This window comes from Microcaecilia unicolor, chromosome 11 (genome assembly GCF_901765095.1).
Source record: "Microcaecilia unicolor chromosome 11, aMicUni1.1, whole genome shotgun sequence".
Taxonomy (NCBI): Eukaryota; Metazoa; Chordata; class Amphibia; order Gymnophiona; family Siphonopidae; genus Microcaecilia; species Microcaecilia unicolor.
This window is the reverse complement of record NC_044041.1, coordinates 167,112,493-167,130,580: the sequence shown is the minus strand read 5'-3', so window position 1 is coordinate 167,130,580 and position 18,088 is coordinate 167,112,493. Positions and strand designations below refer to the sequence as shown.

Sequence of the window (18,088 nt, the reverse complement as noted above, 5' to 3'; positions counted from 1 at the left end):
CACCCACACAGTGTCCTCTTTAGGTCACTGAGATCCTGCCTCACTGCTCAGGCAGCTGTTGACTTCAGTATCTGCACTGGGCCGTTTCTCCGGATTCCTGTTCAGCCACCAAAGCCCCCTTGGGATAGGCTGCACTATGCCTTGCACTTTGACTCCCACTCAGCTGAAGCCCCCTAGGGATAGGCTGCTCTGCATCTTGGCCTCTGGAACTCTTGCTCAGCTAAGCCTCCAAGCCAATCAGCACTGATAATTCGCTACTTAACCAATTAGCGGCACTAATTGGCTTTAATTAGAATTTACGCACACAACTTTCTAGGCGTGTTCTATAATGTGGTGCATGTAAAGTCTAATGTGTGCAGCTGAAAAGGGAGCATGGCCATGGGTGTGGAATAGGTGGGTTGTGGGCATTTCAAAAGGCAAAATAGGGCGGGGCTGGGGCATATACTAAAATCTCTCTCTCAAAAATTAGGACCCCTTGGCAGCTCTGACTTTTACGAGTGGCTCGGGGAAGGGCTGAGTAATACTAATTTCTGATCATTCATAGAATGGAGAGAATGAGAGGGGACTATAAGGGATGGTGAGGGAAAGAAGATAGGAAGGGGTACTCATATGATCAATCTTGAATGTGAAAAGTGAATGAGCCCTCACCACCTACAAAATAGTTGTTAGTAAGTGCTCACGCATTAATCTTTTTTTTAATGGCATGCACTAATAGCAACATTAGGGCATGCTACAAAATAAATAGGGAAAGAGAAGCCAAAAAATGTTTAACCATATAAATAAAAAAAGATTCTTTAAATCCTTGTCTGTAAGCATTGAGATTAATTAGAGAAAGGGAGGAAAGAGCCTCAAGAAACTCCCAGCTAATAGCTGAAAGAGCAGGACTTCTTCATCGTTAGCAAAAAACCTCCCTGATAAATCTGATTGGAAATTGTGAAATTCAAACAAACAAAAACTTATAAAAAAAACCAGCTTTAATTACTTTTTTTTAAATTGGAAATTCTGTAATGCCATACAAGACAGAGCTGAAAAAGCTGTTACATCATACCGAAGCTAATGCACGTGGAGGGGAATAATCGAATGGCGCCGGCGAAATACATGGCCGGTGATGTATTTTGGCGGTGCCGCAAACAGCTGGCCAGACCCGTATTTTCGAAAAAGATGGCCAGCCATCGTTTGGTTCGATAATACGGCTCCAGCCAGCCAAATGCCTTGGATTTGGCCGGGGTTTGAGATGGCCGGCTTCATTTTTTAGCGATAATGGAAAGTTGTCAGCCATTTCAAACCCCGGCCAAATTCAAGGCATTTGGCCGTGGGAGGAGCCAGCATTTTTAGTGCACTGACCCCCCCTGACATGCCAGGACACCAACCGGGCTCCCTAGGGGTCACTGTGGTGGACTTCAGAAAAGCTCCCACATGTATAGCTCCCTTACTTTGGGAGCTGAGCCCTCCAACCCCCCCCCCCCAAAACCCACTACCCACAAATGTACTGCACCCACTAAAACTGCTCCAGGGACCTGCATACAGCCTCTAGGACTTATTGCTGCTGTATAACTTTGGCACACCAGTTCGCACCTGAAGACTAATCTCTCTGAAAAAGTCCTTTCTTGAAATAAGCACGTTTACTCACAGTTAGTAGTAACATAGTAGATGACGGCAGAAAAAGACCTGCACGGTCCATCCAGTCTGCCCAACAAGATGAACTCATGTGTATACCTTACCTTGATTTGTACCTGTCTTTTTCAGGGCACAGACCGTATAAGTCTGCCCAGCACTATCCCCTCCTCCCAACCACCAGCCTCACCTCCCACCACCGGCTCTTGCACACACCGTATAAGTCTGCCCAGCACTATTCCCCGCCTCCCAACCACCAGTCCCGCCTCCCACCACCGGATCTGGCACAGACCGTATAAGTCTGCCCACCACTATCTTTGCCTCCCAACCACCAACCCCTCTTCCCCCACCGGCTCCGCCAGCCAATTTCGGCTAACCTTCTGAGGATCCATTCCTTCTGCACAGGATTCCTTTATGTATATCCCACGCATGTTTGAATTCCGTTACTGTTTTCATCTCTACCACATCCCGCGGGAGGGCATTCCAAGCATCCACCACTCTCTCTGTGAAAAAATACTTCCTGACATCTTTTTTGAGTCTGCCCCCCTTCAATCTCATTTCATGTCCTCTCGTTCTACCGCCTTCCCATCTCCGGAAAAGATTTGTTTGCGGATTAATACCTTTCAAATATTTGAACGTGTGTATCATATCACCCCTGTTCCTCCTTTTCTCCAGGGTATACATGTTCAGGTCAGCAAGTCTCTCCTCATACATCTTGGAACGCAAATCCCATACCATTCTCGTAGCTTTTCTTTGCACTGCTTCAATTTTTTTTACATCCTTAGCAAGGTACGGCCTCCAAAACTGAACACAATACTCCAGGTGGGGCCTCACCAACGACTTGTACAGGGGCATCAACACTTCCTTTCTTCTGCTGGTCACACCTCTCTCTATACAGCCTAGCAACCTTCTCGCTACGGCCACCGCCTTGTCACACTGTTTCGTCGCCTTCAGATCCTCAGATACTATCACCCCAAGATCCCTCTCCCCCTCAGTACATATCAGACTCTCACCGCCTAACACACAAGTCTCTCGTGGGTTTTTACTCCCTAGGTGCATCACTTTGCATTTCTTCACATTGAATTTTAATTGCCAAACCTTAGACCATTCTTCTAGCTTCTGCAGATCTTCTTTCATGTTTTCCACTCCCTCCCGGGTGTCCACTCTGTTACAAATCTTAATATCATCCGCAAATAGGCAAACTTTACCTTCTAACCCTTCGGCAATGTCACTCACAAATATATTGAACAGAATCGGCCCCAGCACCGATCCCTGAGGCACTCCACTACTCACCTTTCCCTTCTCCGAGCGAACTCCATTTACCACCACCCTCTGTCATCTGTCTGTCTGTCTCACCCAGTTCCTAATCCAGTTCACCACTTCGGGACCTATCTTCAGCCCATCGAGTTTATTTAAGAGCCTCCTGTGGGGAACCGTGTCAAAAGCTTTGCTAAAATCTAAGTAGATTACATCTATAGCATGTCGATGATTCAGTTCTGCAGTTACCCAATCAAAGAATTCAATGAGATTTGTTTGGCACGATTTCCCTCTGGTAAAACCATGTTGTCTCGGATCTTGCAACTTATTGGTTTCCAGGAAGTTCACTATCCTTTCCTTCAGCATCGCTTCCATGCAGATCAGAGGTTGTGCCCCATTGGCAGAGTCCCCTGGTACTAAGATTAGCAGTAGGTCAGAGCTGGCACAATGGTGTACAATGCCCTCTTTCAGCACCATTCAAGGTAAGAACTACGTTCTCTGACGGTAACACAGGAAAGGGATCTAAAACTGGCTTACAAAAATGGCCACTACCGCATGGATTACAACAGGAAACAAAACAGGGCACACTCTGACCCAGTTAGCAGGGGGAAAAGCACCATGGGAGTAGAGCCCAGTACCCTACACCCACCACAATGCATTGCTGATGTGACTCTGCAGTGCACCTAACAGAAAAGGTGTCACACTCACCCGAGAGCCAAATCACAACCAGGGAAAGGCTGTCAGAGGATAGAACACATTCTGCTGTCGTGGAGGTGGGTATGACATTTGAGGCTGGCATACAGGCTGGCAAAAAAGGTTTTTAGTTTTATTTTTTTAGTATGGGAGGGGGTTGGTGACCACTGGGGGAGTATGGGGAGGTCATCCCCCATTCCCTCCAGTGGTCATCTGGTGAGTTGCGGCACCTTTTTGAGGCTTGGTCGTGAAAATAAAAGGACCAAGTAAACCCGGCGAAATTACTGCTTAACGCCATTTGTTTTCCATTATCAGCGAAAGCCAGCTATCTGGTAGCCACGCCCATACCTGCCCATGTCCCGCCTTCGCTTCGCCGCCGACACGCCCCTTTGAACTTTCGCCGGCGAGGCGACGGGAAAGCGGCGATGCTGTCAAAAAAAGCAGCTTTCGATTATACTGATTTTGCCGCTTTTCAGAGATCTCTGGCCATCTCCTGATTTGTGTCGGGAAATGGCCGGCGATCACTTTCAATTATGAGCTGGTTAGTTATCTAATTACCTCCTCCCCCCCCTTCCCCTGGGCATCATGGTGGCGCTGACAACTGAGCTTTCGACTGTTCATAGGGCTGCCAATTTTTTTTTAAAGTCACCTATTGGTATAAGTAGTCCACTTTATGCAGTATAAGTTGCATGGAAGGTAGAGACTGTTGTTTCCAAGCTCTTGCCAGAGACAGCTTTGCAGCAACAAAAAACTGAGTTGCAAGTCTATGATGGGAGGCGCAAATCTCCGGAGGTTTAAAATGTAGCATGCAATATTCCGCTTTGCTAGGATAGCGTTGTTGCAACACTGATGAACCATCCGGAGCACTTGTTTCCAGTAAGTCTGGGCCTTCGGGTACTCCCACCATATACGTAGGAAGGAACCCCGAGAACCACAGTTAACGCCAGCAGTCTGCAGAGACCTTGGGATACATTTGCTGTAATCTGTCAGGGGTGTAGTACAACATCTTAAAACCATTTTCTACCAATGTCTGAGCTAAAGAAGGTTTGAGCAAGAATCTATACCCCCCTCGACCAAGTTTCCCTCGGGTGAGTGTTCTGTAATGCTACCTCCCATCTTTCATTATAATATAATTGGGGATTAGTGTAGAATAGTAGAGCTAGATAAAAACAAGATACACTTCCTTTACCCCCCCCCCCCCCCCCCCCATTCTGTAGGGCCTTCTCTAATGCTGTTTCAGTTAGGTCCAGTTCCTCCCATGCTCGTCTGTGGATATAGTTTCTTAAGCAGCTATAGTAAAAGAGATCACTTACAACCAACCCATATTCCTCTTGAAGTTCTTCAAAGTAAAGTATCCTCCCATTAGCCCATACCTGCCCCAAAGTATACAGGCCTGCCCGGGCCCACCGTTCATATACCGGTTCTGAGGAGCCCAAAGGAAAACCCGGGGCCCTCCGGATAGCTGTCTGCAGGTAGTATTTCTGATCTGGAAAAAATTGTTTCCGTATATGGTACCATATAGATAGCAAGTGGCTCACCCCCAATGGGACTCTCCGCATTATAGCCAATAGATCACTCCCCGGAAGCTTCATGACATCTCCCAAGGATCAGGTACCCATCCAGTCTCGCTCCCAGTGGAGCCATTTCTTAGTAGTGGCCGGGGTCCAATCCGCTAATACTTTCAGCTGGGCCGCTTGATAGTAAGATATAAAAATTGGGAACTCCTATACCCCCCCCCCCCCCCATCATGTGTCTGATACATCATGGCCTGACACACCCGGGGTGGGCACTTCCGCCAGATGTAAGCAAACATTTTGCGGTTAAGTTGAGAAAAAAAACTGCGAAGAACTGGGATCGGGAGAGCCAGAAATAGATAAATAATTTAGGGAGCAACATCTTTTTGATTGCATGAATACGTCCTGTCCACGATATTGTCAATCCCTCCCACCTATCGAGCTCCGCAAAAAGTTCTGCTGTCTTCTTAGGGTAGTTAGCTGAGAATAAGCCCTCCACAGTGGGTGTTATGTTTATCCCCAAGTATTTAATCGATTTAGTGGCCCAGACTAATGGGAAGGCAGCTTTTAACTGAGGAACTTCCTGTGAGGGAACCGTGAGATTGAGGATTTCCAATTTGGTAATGTTGATCTTAAACCCTGATAGTTTCCCATATCATATAATAGTTTTCATGGCCTGTTGTACCGAGGGCTCCGGGCGGGACAAGGTCAGGAGCACATCATCTGCACATAACATTATTTTATGTTCCATTCGTCCCCTGACCTGGCCCCTAATCCCCTAATCAAGCTAGCAAGCGGTTCGATGGACAGAGCAAATAGTAGTGGAGAAACTGCGCAGCCCTGTCTGGTTCCCCTATGAGCTCTAAGGGCTTATTGTATGTACCATTTATTTTTAAAGTTGCTAACGGGCTTGCATACAGCAATTTAAGCCACGCCATGTATCGCCCCCCCCCCCCCCATCCCCACATGCTTCAGGACCGCGAACAAGAATGACCAGTTCACCCGGTCAAATGCTTTTTCAGCGTCAATCGAGAGTAACAGCACTGGTGTCCTATCATCTCTTGCTTCTTGAATTATGTGTAGCAAGCATCGAATGTTATCATGAGTTTGGCGACCCGTAATAAATCCTGCCTGGTCCTCGTGTATCAACCTAGGCAGTACCAGCTGGAGTCTACGTGCTAGGATCTTTGTAAAGATTTTATAGTCTGTATTTAAGAGGGAAATTGGTCTATAGGAGCCACATTGCTGAAATGTGTACACTTGTAAATCGAGTGTTTTCGCTCGCGATGCAGTCATTACCTATGCAGCACTCCAGGCCCTCCAATCGGGAGTGTGTCCCGCGTGATATAGCATGGAGGAAAGTTGTTAATTAAGCTAATTCTTGGCAGTGGCTTGGGAGCTCCGTTTTCAAGCAGCCATTCGGGTCTATGATGTCCAGCTTTAAGTACTTAACTATCAAGTCTCTTTCTTCCAGCTCTATCACAAATCAGACCGTGACCAACGTGGCCAGCGTTTTGTTATGCCACATCATGGTCAGCCAGTCAGAAAATTTAGACTCCGTTCAAAAAACTGACGGAACTTGTTTTGGGGATATATAATTAAATCTGTGTTAAAGGTCTTGACTTGAAATTAGAGCAGTCCTATAATGGAGCAGGTCTATAAGGGGTCTAATAACCTTAGAAAAATTGTTCATGATGTTCTCATAAAACATAGATAACAATATTTATACTTTTTGCTTAGTCTTTTTGTTAATTTTTGGGATTATTGAATACTAGTAAAAGAGGCCCGTTTCTGAGCAAATGAAACGGGTGCTAGCAAGGTTTTTGTCGGCAACACCCCCCCCCCCCCCGCCAACCCTTTCGTTGTTGTGGCATTGCTCTGCCCTCAACGTCATGACGTTTGACGCGAGGGCGAGGCCCGTAGCGATTCCCCCCCCTCCCTGCCTCCCTCCCTGCCAACCCCTTGGTTGTTCTGCCATTTCTCTGCCCTCGAAGGCGGGGCCCGTAGCGATTTCCCGCCTCCCTGCCTCCCTCCCTGCCAACCCCTTCATTGTTCTGCCATTGCTCCGCCCTCGAGGGTGGGGCCCGGAGCGATTTTGGTGGCTTCACCACCACCAGCCTTCGAACCTTTTTGAAGGAAGTCAGGGCTTGGCTTCATTGACGTCACTGTCTTCAGAACGTTGAGGGTGAGTTTTATATATATAGATTATGGTTGAAAGTACCACAGTATTTCTCCTAATTTGTTTGGAAGTTTTACCACTTGTGAAAAATATGCTTAAAATTTGTGGGTTCTTTGTGTTGGCCTTGAATCTTAAAGAAAATGTTACATTTATGCTTTAGGTCTTTTTAAAATACTTTTAAGATAATTTCAAGAAACATTGTTGTAGAAAATGACTTTAACCCCTGAGGAAAAAATAAAGGGATCCTTTTATTTATTTGTTTGTTTGTTACATTTGTATCCCACATTTTCCCACCTATTTGTAGGCTCAATGTGGCTTACATAGTACCGGAGAGGCCTTTGCAGGCTCCGGTGTAAACAAATACAAAGTGATGATGTGGTAAGATAAAGTTCATGTGGTATAGCCACATTAGAGAATCGTACAACGGAAGAGTGTTATGTCCATATTAAGCTATGGTAAAAAGTGACCTTAGCACGGCATTTGGATTGGCATTGATTAGCATTTCTCCTATTTCCCCCCCCCCCCCCCCCCTCCCGCCAGTATGGTCCAGTATTTTCCCACTCTTTATCTTCTTCCTCCCAGTCTAGAACTTCATCCTCTCTTCACGCTACCCCATGGAGCTGCTACACCTTATCCTCTCTTCACTACTACTACTTAACATTTATAAAGCACTACCAGGGTTACGCAGCGCTGTACAATTTAACACAGAGAACAGTCCCTGCTCGAAGGAACTTACAATCTAAAGGACAAAGAAGTGCAGTCAATCAAATTGGGGCAGTCTAGATTTCCTGAATAGAGGTATAATGGTTAGGTTCTGAAAACGACATTGAAGAGGTGGGCTTTGAGCAAGAATTTGAAGATGGACAGGGAGGGGGCTTGGCGTATGGGCTCAGGGAGTTTTTTCCTAGCATAGGGTGAGGCGAGGCAGAAAGGGCGGTGCCTGGAGTTAGTGGTGGTGGAGAAGGGTACTGAGAGGAGTACTTCACACTGCTAATGGTCCAGCATGACCACAAAGATTACAAGGACTGTACAAAAAATTTCAAAAATAGCAGTAATACCAGCAAAGAAAATCTACTTGAAGGTGTTAGACTAAAGAGGATGGAACACCTCCCTTTTGAGAAGAGGCTAAGCAAATTAGGGCAGGGGTGGGCAACCTTTATACAGAGGGCCACGTGAATGTCACCACTATCCCTAGTGAGCCGCACACAGAAATTTAATAAATGTGCCATATACTTCACTGCCCAACCAAACCAATATGATGTCTGAATGAGCATAAATTATTGCCAGAACAATCTGTTAATGTATATTTCTGTCTTTCCAAACAGTTGCTAACACTGTCAAACAAGTTTTGTCCTGTTGTTATACCCTTCAACAGTTCCACTGACAATAAAACTCTAATGACATTAGTGCGGGTCATTTTCTGTATATGTTTCCAATGGTCTTACGAGCTGCATAAACTTCAGTGGCAGGCCTCAGGTTGCTCCCTCCATCCCCCCCCCCCCCCCCCAGGCCTAAAGCCTAAATGTTCAGGGAGGGTCCTCTCAGATGTACTAACTTGATGGTTCCCAAGGCAGATTTTTGCTTTGATAGGTCCGCTGCAGTCATAAAGAAGAGTGGGGTGGGGGTAGGCCAGAGCCCCACCGTTGCCCATGGAGGTCAGTGAATTCTTCCTACCCTCTGTGCATTGTTCTCCATTCAGTAGGAAGAGCTAGCGAGCAGTGCTTATTTGCGTTGTATTTCTGCAGTCTGAGCCAGGCATGGCACCATGAGTTTTTTAAAATATTTATTGTACATTGGGGACCCAATGTGCTTAGTTGCCAAGGACCTGCCAAAGGGTTATTTTTGCACTGGCTTTGAGAGGCATTGTGTATGGCAGTGCCTACCTCCCACCCCCAGAGATAAGTCTGTCCCAGAAGTATAGCACACAGCTCACACTGTCTCTGGCATGACAGAAGAATTTGGGACATGATACTGGTGTTATCCAGTTCCTAAGGGCAGTGGCCTCACCTGCTTTGTCAGCAGGTAGATGAGCTGTTGTTTCAAGTTACTGACACCAAACCTTTTTCTTTAGAAAATCACCAATGCTTCCTATAAAGGACCCAATTTTATTTTTTAAATTTCTTTTACCTTTTAGTTTTCTGTTTCTTAATTGGTTAAAGTTCGGTGAGTTCTGTATTTGGTATGAATGGCTGTGACTATTGAATGTATTATGTATGAATGTAAACAGTACATATAGGAGATGATTTAGAACTTAAGTCTTATCATACCGGGACAGACTAGGGGAGGGGAATAGGACTTGATATACTGCTTTTCTGTGGTTTTTGCAACTACATTCAAAGTGATTTACATATATACAGGTACTTATTTTGTACCTGGGGCAATGGAGGGTTAAGTGACTTGCTCAGAGTCACAAGGAGCAGTGGTGGGAATTGAACCCAGTTCCCCAGGATCAAAGTCCGCTGCACTAACCACTATGCTAGTCCTCTACTCCCCAGTATCCTGCTTCCAAAAGTGGCCAAATGGTCGCCGCATTTCAAAAAAGGTGTAGCAGAATTAGAAAAGATACAGGGAAGGGTGACAAAAATGATGGCGTCCTTGGTGAGGAGCTCTCTTATCCTACAAAAGGAGTTACAAGATTCAGAAAAAAAACAAAAACATGGAAGTTGAACCATTAAACACAAGGAGGAGTGGCCTAGTGGTTAGGGTGGTGGACTTTGGTCCTGAGGAACTGAGTTCAATTCCCACTTCAGGCACAGGCAGCTCCTTGTGACTCTGGGCAAGTCACTTAACCCTCCATTGCCCCATGTAAGCCGCATTGAGCCTGCCATGAGTGGGAAAGCACGGGGTACAAATGTAACAAAAAAAAAGAAAAAGCCTACAGAAGAGGATTAAAGTCACAAAAGCAGCAATAAAGCAGAGGGCCGCTTAAGAAGCAACTGAAATCTTATCCACCAGGAATGATTTTAAATGATCCCGAGTCCAGAAAACATATCTGTTACCCACCAGATTTGAGCAAACAGTTATTTGGAACACAAGAATAATTTTAAAAGGCACTTCCTTGGGGAAAACAGTATTTTATGCACACACAAAAAAAGGCTTTTGAACAATTGCACTCGTTATATGTATGTAAACTTATGCACAAACAGCCTGTTAACAGTTAACATAGAACAACACTGTTAGCATCACAGTAGATGCTTAGGTGTAGAGAATGACATGGGGACGGGGAACCGCAGTAACCGCAGGGATGGGGGCGGGGACAGAGCCCACAGGGACGGGGACAAACTTTGTCCCCCTGTCATGTTCTACTTTGAAGCCTGTTAATGAACTGGACTGTTATTTATGTTTGAGTGATGCCTACAAAGATATTTTGATTTTTTGGAAAAACAAGCAAACATGCTGGCCACAACTAGCAAACTTTGCATGGGGGATCCTGTACATCCTGCTACCAGCACATCTTCTAAGAAGACAACTTCTATTCCAGGAAGGACTGTAGAAGACAGGAGAGCTAGATTGAATGACTTCTTATTTATCCACAGATTAAACAACCATAACAGTGCTTTATAGGGCGTATTTTATACCCCTGGACATTTTAACAGTGTGAATTAGGATTCCTTGGTGTAGTAGAAATCACCTATTGTTGGGGTTGGAAGGGTAGAGGGTGGTGGTAAGGAGGGTTATTATAACTGTTTATTGTTGTTTTCTATTTGTAATTTATACACAACAGTTGCACAGCATATTGTTCCTTTTTATACTTTAATAAAAAGATTTAAATATAAAATCATAAGTGTTCAAGGCTTCAGCAGATGAGCCCACGGAGACGGGGTGGGGACGGGAATTGGGCAGGGACGGAGACAGGGCCTGCGGGGGCGGAGACGGAGGCAGAACCTGCGGGGACGGGGCAGGGATAGAGACAGAACCCACGGGGACGGGGACAAACTTTGTCCCCGTGTCATTCTCCACTTAGGTGTCTTTGAACAGTTGTTAAAGCGTAAATTGCTCGATCTTGTAAAGCTCTCCTGTCTTATGTATGTTGGAGGTAGCATATAATTTAAATCCTTAACTCTAGATTTTTCTCTTCCTAGGACACACTGCCTCACAAGGAGCACAGGATGTACAGTGTCCCAAAGGATTTGAGAGTGTGAATGGATCTTGTGTAGGTAAGTTGGGTTTTTTTTTCTTGCTAGAACTACAAAAGACTAGTATGATTTATAGTGGGATGGGACGGTGAGCTGAGAGGCTACCTCTAGTGAATCTGAAGTCTGGATAACTCCTTTACATAAACAATATTTATTTGGTTGCAGCCGGAGCTTGGACTGTAATTCTCTGGGAAGGCATAAGCAGCTTCTCTCTCTCTCTATGCTTTCCACTGTCTCAACAAGCCAGTCCGCTTCCAAGGCTGTTGTTCTAAACCAACTGTTTACTGAACTGAAATATTTAGGCAAAGAAATACAATGTTAAAGAGACAGGCACAGGCAAGAGGCAGCAAATCACAACCAAAATAATTGCAGTATCTGGTACTTATACCCTCAACTCCAATTGCCAGAGGAAGTCCAGTTCTGCCGCTCTTTATTCCTACTATAGTGGGTAGCAGGGCAATACAGTTCACAATAGTTTCCACATAGAGACTGACCGGATTTTGGTTTCAGCTTCGGTGCCAAAACCAGTCCAGAATTCATATTGAAGGAAGTTAGAATAAAGGTAAACCAGGTGGGAAGTGGAGGGGAGAGAGAGAACTGCCGGTGATCCAGGGGAGGGAGAGATGCGTAAAGTTAAGTGTGAGAAAGATTACATTTTTTAATCGCGATTAATAACTGATGCGTTGATCGTGGTGTTAACCACAATTAATGTGTAGCTCTAATTTAAATCTATTCTTAAGACCTATCTTTTCTCTAAAGAGTTTCTCCTGAGTCCAAATAAATAAACTGCCCCACCTCCTCGCAGCAAGATTTTAAACTTCATATGGCCCGATTCTCTTAAGTAAACACAGGCAGTAGAGGCCATTAGTGGTGGACTAGTACCCACATTTACCAGTGCACTATGCTCAGAGCCTCTCACTATAGCAAACGACCAGTTACGGAAAGAACAGCGCAAATTGCATGCTAATGTAGGCAGAAGAATGTAAATGAGGTCATCTTCTATTCCTTCTGATGCTCACAAAACAGCACAACACACAAGAACTCCCTTACCGCTGGTAACGTTATGCCAGCTCGGAGCTGGCATTAACGATGTCTACACAGGCTCTGCGACTCGGAACAGCAGCTGAAAAAAGGCAACTCTAAGTCCCGACAGCTCAGGACAAACTTCACTGCTCACTCAGGAGGCGACCACAGCTGTTCCCTCCATAGCGCCATGTTGTCTTTTGGCAGTGAGCTTTGTGTCCCCACCCCCCTTTCCACCTCCAGCATGCTCCGATCGGCAAGGTAAACCCTGCACAGCACAGCCCTCCCTCTTCCTGGATGTCGGGCTTTTTCTCCACTCACGTGCCCTCCATGTGGCACGTTTCCGATTTTGGGCTGGGGAGCTGGTTCTGCAGCTGCTTCACACGACAGGCAGCACAAGGTTCCCGGGCAATGTGTTTCCTCTGCCCGGCAGAGACGAGTGAAAGGAGGATTTCTCACTGCTGGAGCCCTCGCTACCCAAGGTCAGTGAAGAACCACAGATATCATAAAGCGCCTCTGCACAGGTCTTGTGCTCATGTGCTAGGCACGTCTCCCCTCCCCCCCCCCCCCCCCGTACTTCCCAATGCTCAGCGCTAACAGCATGCATAAAATTTGCATACCATTAGCATTGAACATTGGGAAGGTTTTTTGGCACTGAAACACTGTTTTGTACAGTGCTGCAGTTTTGAGCATCAGGTCAATATTGTCTTAGTCTATTCTTTTCACAACTCTCTCTCTCCTCTTGTGTCTTAGATTAAGAAGGATCTTAGTAGCTCTTTATTAGCTTATTTAACTAATTAGTTTATTTAAACTAGGTACCCCCTTGTCTCACTTCTCCTCCCTTCATTATTTAATCTAATTTTATTCTGTACATCACTTCGATAATTGCTTTATTTGCGGTATATTAAATAAACCTGAAATGTAACATAGAAGATGATGGCAGATAAAGACCTATACAGTCTATCCAGTCTGCCCAACAAGATAAACTCATAGGATAAGGTATGATTTGATACTAAATATGTATACTTGATCGTGATTTGTCCTTGCCATTTTCAGGGCTCAGACTGTAGAAGTCTGCCCAGCACTAGCCTTGTTCTCCAACTACTGAAGTTGTCATCAAAGCCCCACTCCAGCCCATCCAAACCTGTCCAGCCATGATCAGTGCACAGACCGTAGAAGTCTACATGGCACTGGCCAATCTGTCCTGCCAGGATCAGGGCACAGATCATAGAAGTATGCCCAGCACTGGCCTTGTTCTCCATCTACTGAAGCTGAACCTGTCCAGCCATGATCAGGGCACAGACTGTAGAAGTCTGCCCAGCACTGGCTTTGCTTCCCAATTACTATGGACAATCTAACCAACTTTCGCAAATCCTTGAAGACATATCTCTTCAACAAAGCCTACAAAATGAACCCTTAATGACACTATCACCACCCAACCCACCTAAGAATTAAAACATACCCTACACCACCCTACATAACCCTTCCTTCTCTTATCCCTCTTCCATCTTCTGCTTAATATTGATTGTATCTAGATCCTGTCATGACGATGTCATAACAACACTCTGTAAGCCACATTGAGCCTGCAAATAGGTGGGATAATGTGGGGTACAAATGCAATAAATAATAATAATAATAATTACTGGTATTGTCATGTAATCACCACTAAGCTTGTTTGGATACATGCCTTCTATACAGGATTCCTTTATGTTTATCCCATGCATTTTTTAATTCCGTTACCGTTTTCATCTCCACTACCTCCTGTGGGAGAGTATTCCAGGTATCTACCATCATCTCCATGAAAAAGTACTTCCTGACATTATTCCTGAGTTGGTCCCCTGCAACCTCAGTTAATGTCCTCTAGTTCTACCACCTTCCCGTCCCTGGAAAAGGTTTCTTTGTAGATTCAACCCTTCAAATATTTGAATGTCTGTATCATATCACCCTTACCTCCCCTTTTCTCCAGGGTGTACATGTTAAGGTCCTCAAGTCTCTCCTCATACATCTTGTGATGCAAAACCCATTCCATTTTTGTTGCTTTTCTCTGAATCACTTCAAATCTCATGCATTACACCAATAGTCTCAAATTGTTCTCATACCTCACACTAACATTATCAGCTTTTGCCCCACATAGAATGTAAACTGTACTGAACACTGGAAAGGAAATATTAGCAGTATACATGAATTGATTTGAAGTCTTTTTATGTCCTTAACAAAACACGGCCTCCAAAACTGAACACAGTACTCCAAGTGGAGCCTCACCAACAACTTGTACAGGGGCATCAACACCTCCTTTCTTCTCCTAGTTATACCCCTCCCTATGCAGCCTAGCATCCTTCTGGCCATGGCCATCGCCTTGTCGCATTGTTTTGTCACCTTGAGATCCTCAGACACCATCACCCCAAGGTCTTTCTCCAGGGATGTGCTTATCTCTCTCTCTCTCTCTCTCTCTCTCTCTCTCTCTCTCTCTCTCTGCCCATCTAGTACACCTCCTTTGGATTTCTGCACACCAAGCGCATTACTCTGCACTTCTTGGCATTGGAAGGGGACTGAGCCCAAAGGAGGGGGCCCAGGTCGAGGCCCTTCCCCTCCCCTCCCCTCCCCTGTGGCTATGCCACTGATTAAAGGCCCAGCATCTCCCTTTCTCCCCCCCCCCCTCTCTCTGTCCATTATCTCTTGTATACACCTTATATTTACACCAATTCGATGGCACTGATATCCAGTAAGTTCCCAGTTCACAATCTTTAGATCACTATGTTAATAGTTCATTCATCTTACACTTCACAAATGGTTTAGAGTTTGGGTGCCAGAATCACCTTTTCAACCACGCGTATGTAAGCAGCCATCATATTTTGCATGTAAAATGCTTCTGATCTTCATCTTAGCTATTTACATTCAATAAAACTTGGGTATTCTGGTTGAACACAGGTGAGTGTTTTATCGTTTCTATGTCTGTCTGACTCAGTGACTTTAAAGTTCATTCAGCCCGTTGTATCTTAAAAAATTTTTGGATTTTACTTTTGGTGTTCTTCTTGTACTCACTGACATTTTACACTCTTACCCTGAAGGTGCTTTTTTTTTTACTACTGATTTGTCTCACTTTATCCTGAAAGTGGTTATTTTATGACATTTCTTTCCCGGGTCATAGAAGTGCAATCATTTATTTATGTATATAGTGTACTCTTCACATGAAAGTGATTCCGATTTGGAGGTTTTTCTCTTTTTTTTTTTTTTTGCAAAACTGCTTTTTTTTTTTTTTATGCATACATCTTCTAAGGCTAGAGCAACTTTGAAGTTTATGAAGAGTGTATTTTCTATTGCTGCACACTGGCACTAACCCATTCACTTAGCCTGTCTTCTTTTCTTTTTAAGTTGAAGTCCACGCACATTTTCTTTTAAAGTTTTAAGTTCATGCATACTTTCTTTCTATGAATTATATTTTTATTAAAGGTTTTGTCATACAGAGAATACTGGCATTTATAATCTGCTTAACCATCAAATTCAAGGTGGAATACAAAAGTAAACACAAAATCAAACAAACCCCCCCCCCCCCCCCCCCGGAAATTAACCCCACCCCCCCAAAAAAAAAAAAAAAAATAGCATAAGCATAATCAAAGTCAAAGTTCCATGGCAACACCCGGAGACAAATTGCAGGGTTACACAAGGTCAAGGAGTGCTATGTGGCTCCTGACAAAAAAGGTCTAAACGAGCCCAGGTCCTCAAAACAGACTTAATGTTTCGACGTCTATGGGCCAAAATTGTTTCATATTTTCTGATCACGCATATATAACTCCACCATTCATTATAATTCAGGTACACATTATTTTTCCAATTGGAGACAATTAAATGCAAGGCAACAGCTAGCAGTATGTTATACAATTTCTTATCAGACTCCAAAAGAGGGATAGTCGGACAAGAAGCTCGTAAGATCACAACCTCATAAGAGAGCGCAGTGGACTCAGGCAAGTGAAAGATAAGACACATTTTTGACCAAATTAGTTGCCAGTAAGCTCTGACGTTTTTACAGTAGAAAACCATATGTGCCAGTGAACCATCTCTTTCTTGACAAGACCAGCAGTTGAAGTTGACACTCTTAGTGATTCTGGCCACTCGAGCAGGAGTCCAATAGGCTTTGTGAAAGATGAAATATGAGGATTGAGATATTGCTGCTGACTTCGTGGGACGTATGGAGTTAACCCAGAAAATAGACCAATCAAATTCAGATGCATCCAAACCAAATTCCGCTTCCCAAGTCATCCTCAATGGAGCAACTGCATCGGCATATAGATCCTGAAGTTTTTTATATAGCAGAGAAGCCTTCTTACGACCTGATGTAATGGTGTGACAAAAGGAGATAAACTCTGAAGGATTCGAGATAAGTGAATTGGAGACCTGAAAGGTTGAAATATATGTGGAGATGTCCTTCCATGTGCTAGAATCTAGCAAAGAAACATTATACAATGCAGACAGAGCAGCAGGCGATAACAGAGTACCAGCAATATACAGTTGCGACAGCTGCCATACACCCCTCTCTTGCCATTCCGCTGTTTGAGACTGCAGGAGACCAGCTGGAAAACCAGAGTTATACCAGAGAGATATATCCTCCAAAGAGATAGCACGGATTCCAAGGCCAGCCCTAAACGTACGGATATCTGAGGCAGAGGCTTTTAACAGCCGAATGCGTCTGGTATAGGGGTACAAATCTGCATACGGGAGAAGAGATAAAGGGCAAGGGTGCACCAACGCTGCCTCAAAAATCTGCCATCGAGGCGTGAGATGAGATACTTCCCTTTGGAACCACCGTAAAGACTGGGCAAGCCGAAAAGTTGTGAAATACACAATTTAACCCTCCGAGAAGTCAAGCCAATATACCACAGACCACAAGGGCAAATCACCCCATATATACAATTCATAGTATTGCAATTTGTGTTTTCATAAAGATAATGTATTTTCTCAGAATGAGGAATTTGAATTTGAGTAACTTCTGAGAAAATACATTATCTTTATGAAAACACAAATTGCAATACTATGAATTGTATATATGGGGTGATTTGCCCTTGTGGTCTGTGGTATATTGGCTTGACTTCTTGGAGGGTTAAATTGTGTATTTCACAGCATTTAAGTAACATACGTAGAGCTCGTTTGGAAGCTCCTATTGTAGCCCACTGGTTGTAAATGCAACACAAATTAGAGGAGTTTCGATTTGTTGTCCTTGATTGTGTTAAGTTAGAGAGGGGTGGTAACATGCCTCAGGCACTACTTAGGAAGGAGCAACGTTATATATTTCAATGGAACACGGTAGCTCCAGCTGGACTCAATAAAGAGATTGAGTGGTTAAACCTCTAGAGTATTTAACCTCTGTGTTAGTTGGTAACCATCTATGCGTTTGGGAGAGCAGTTCTAGCTCACCACCGCATCGCTGGTATTTGACTACCCCACCACCTGGATGAGCCAGTAAGTGTATCTATGACAGCATGTTAATGTATTTTGAGAGTTTTTAATAATGATATATTAAGTAGAATTAGAGTTAACCCATTGTTATTGTGTTTAGAATTCAAGACCCCTGATGACGCTTTTATAGCGAAACATGAGCATGTTGGGTCCTGGTCGTATGGTGGAATACTATAAGAATTGGAGAGATTGAAACTCTAATACAAATGTAACCACATTTT

At 44.3% G+C, this 18,088-nt stretch overlaps 1 pseudogene; it reads left to right on the top strand.

Moving 5' to 3' along the window:
• Positions 1-18,088, top strand: part of LOC115481002 — a 469,054-nt pseudogene that overhangs the window by 306,091 nt on the left and 144,875 nt on the right.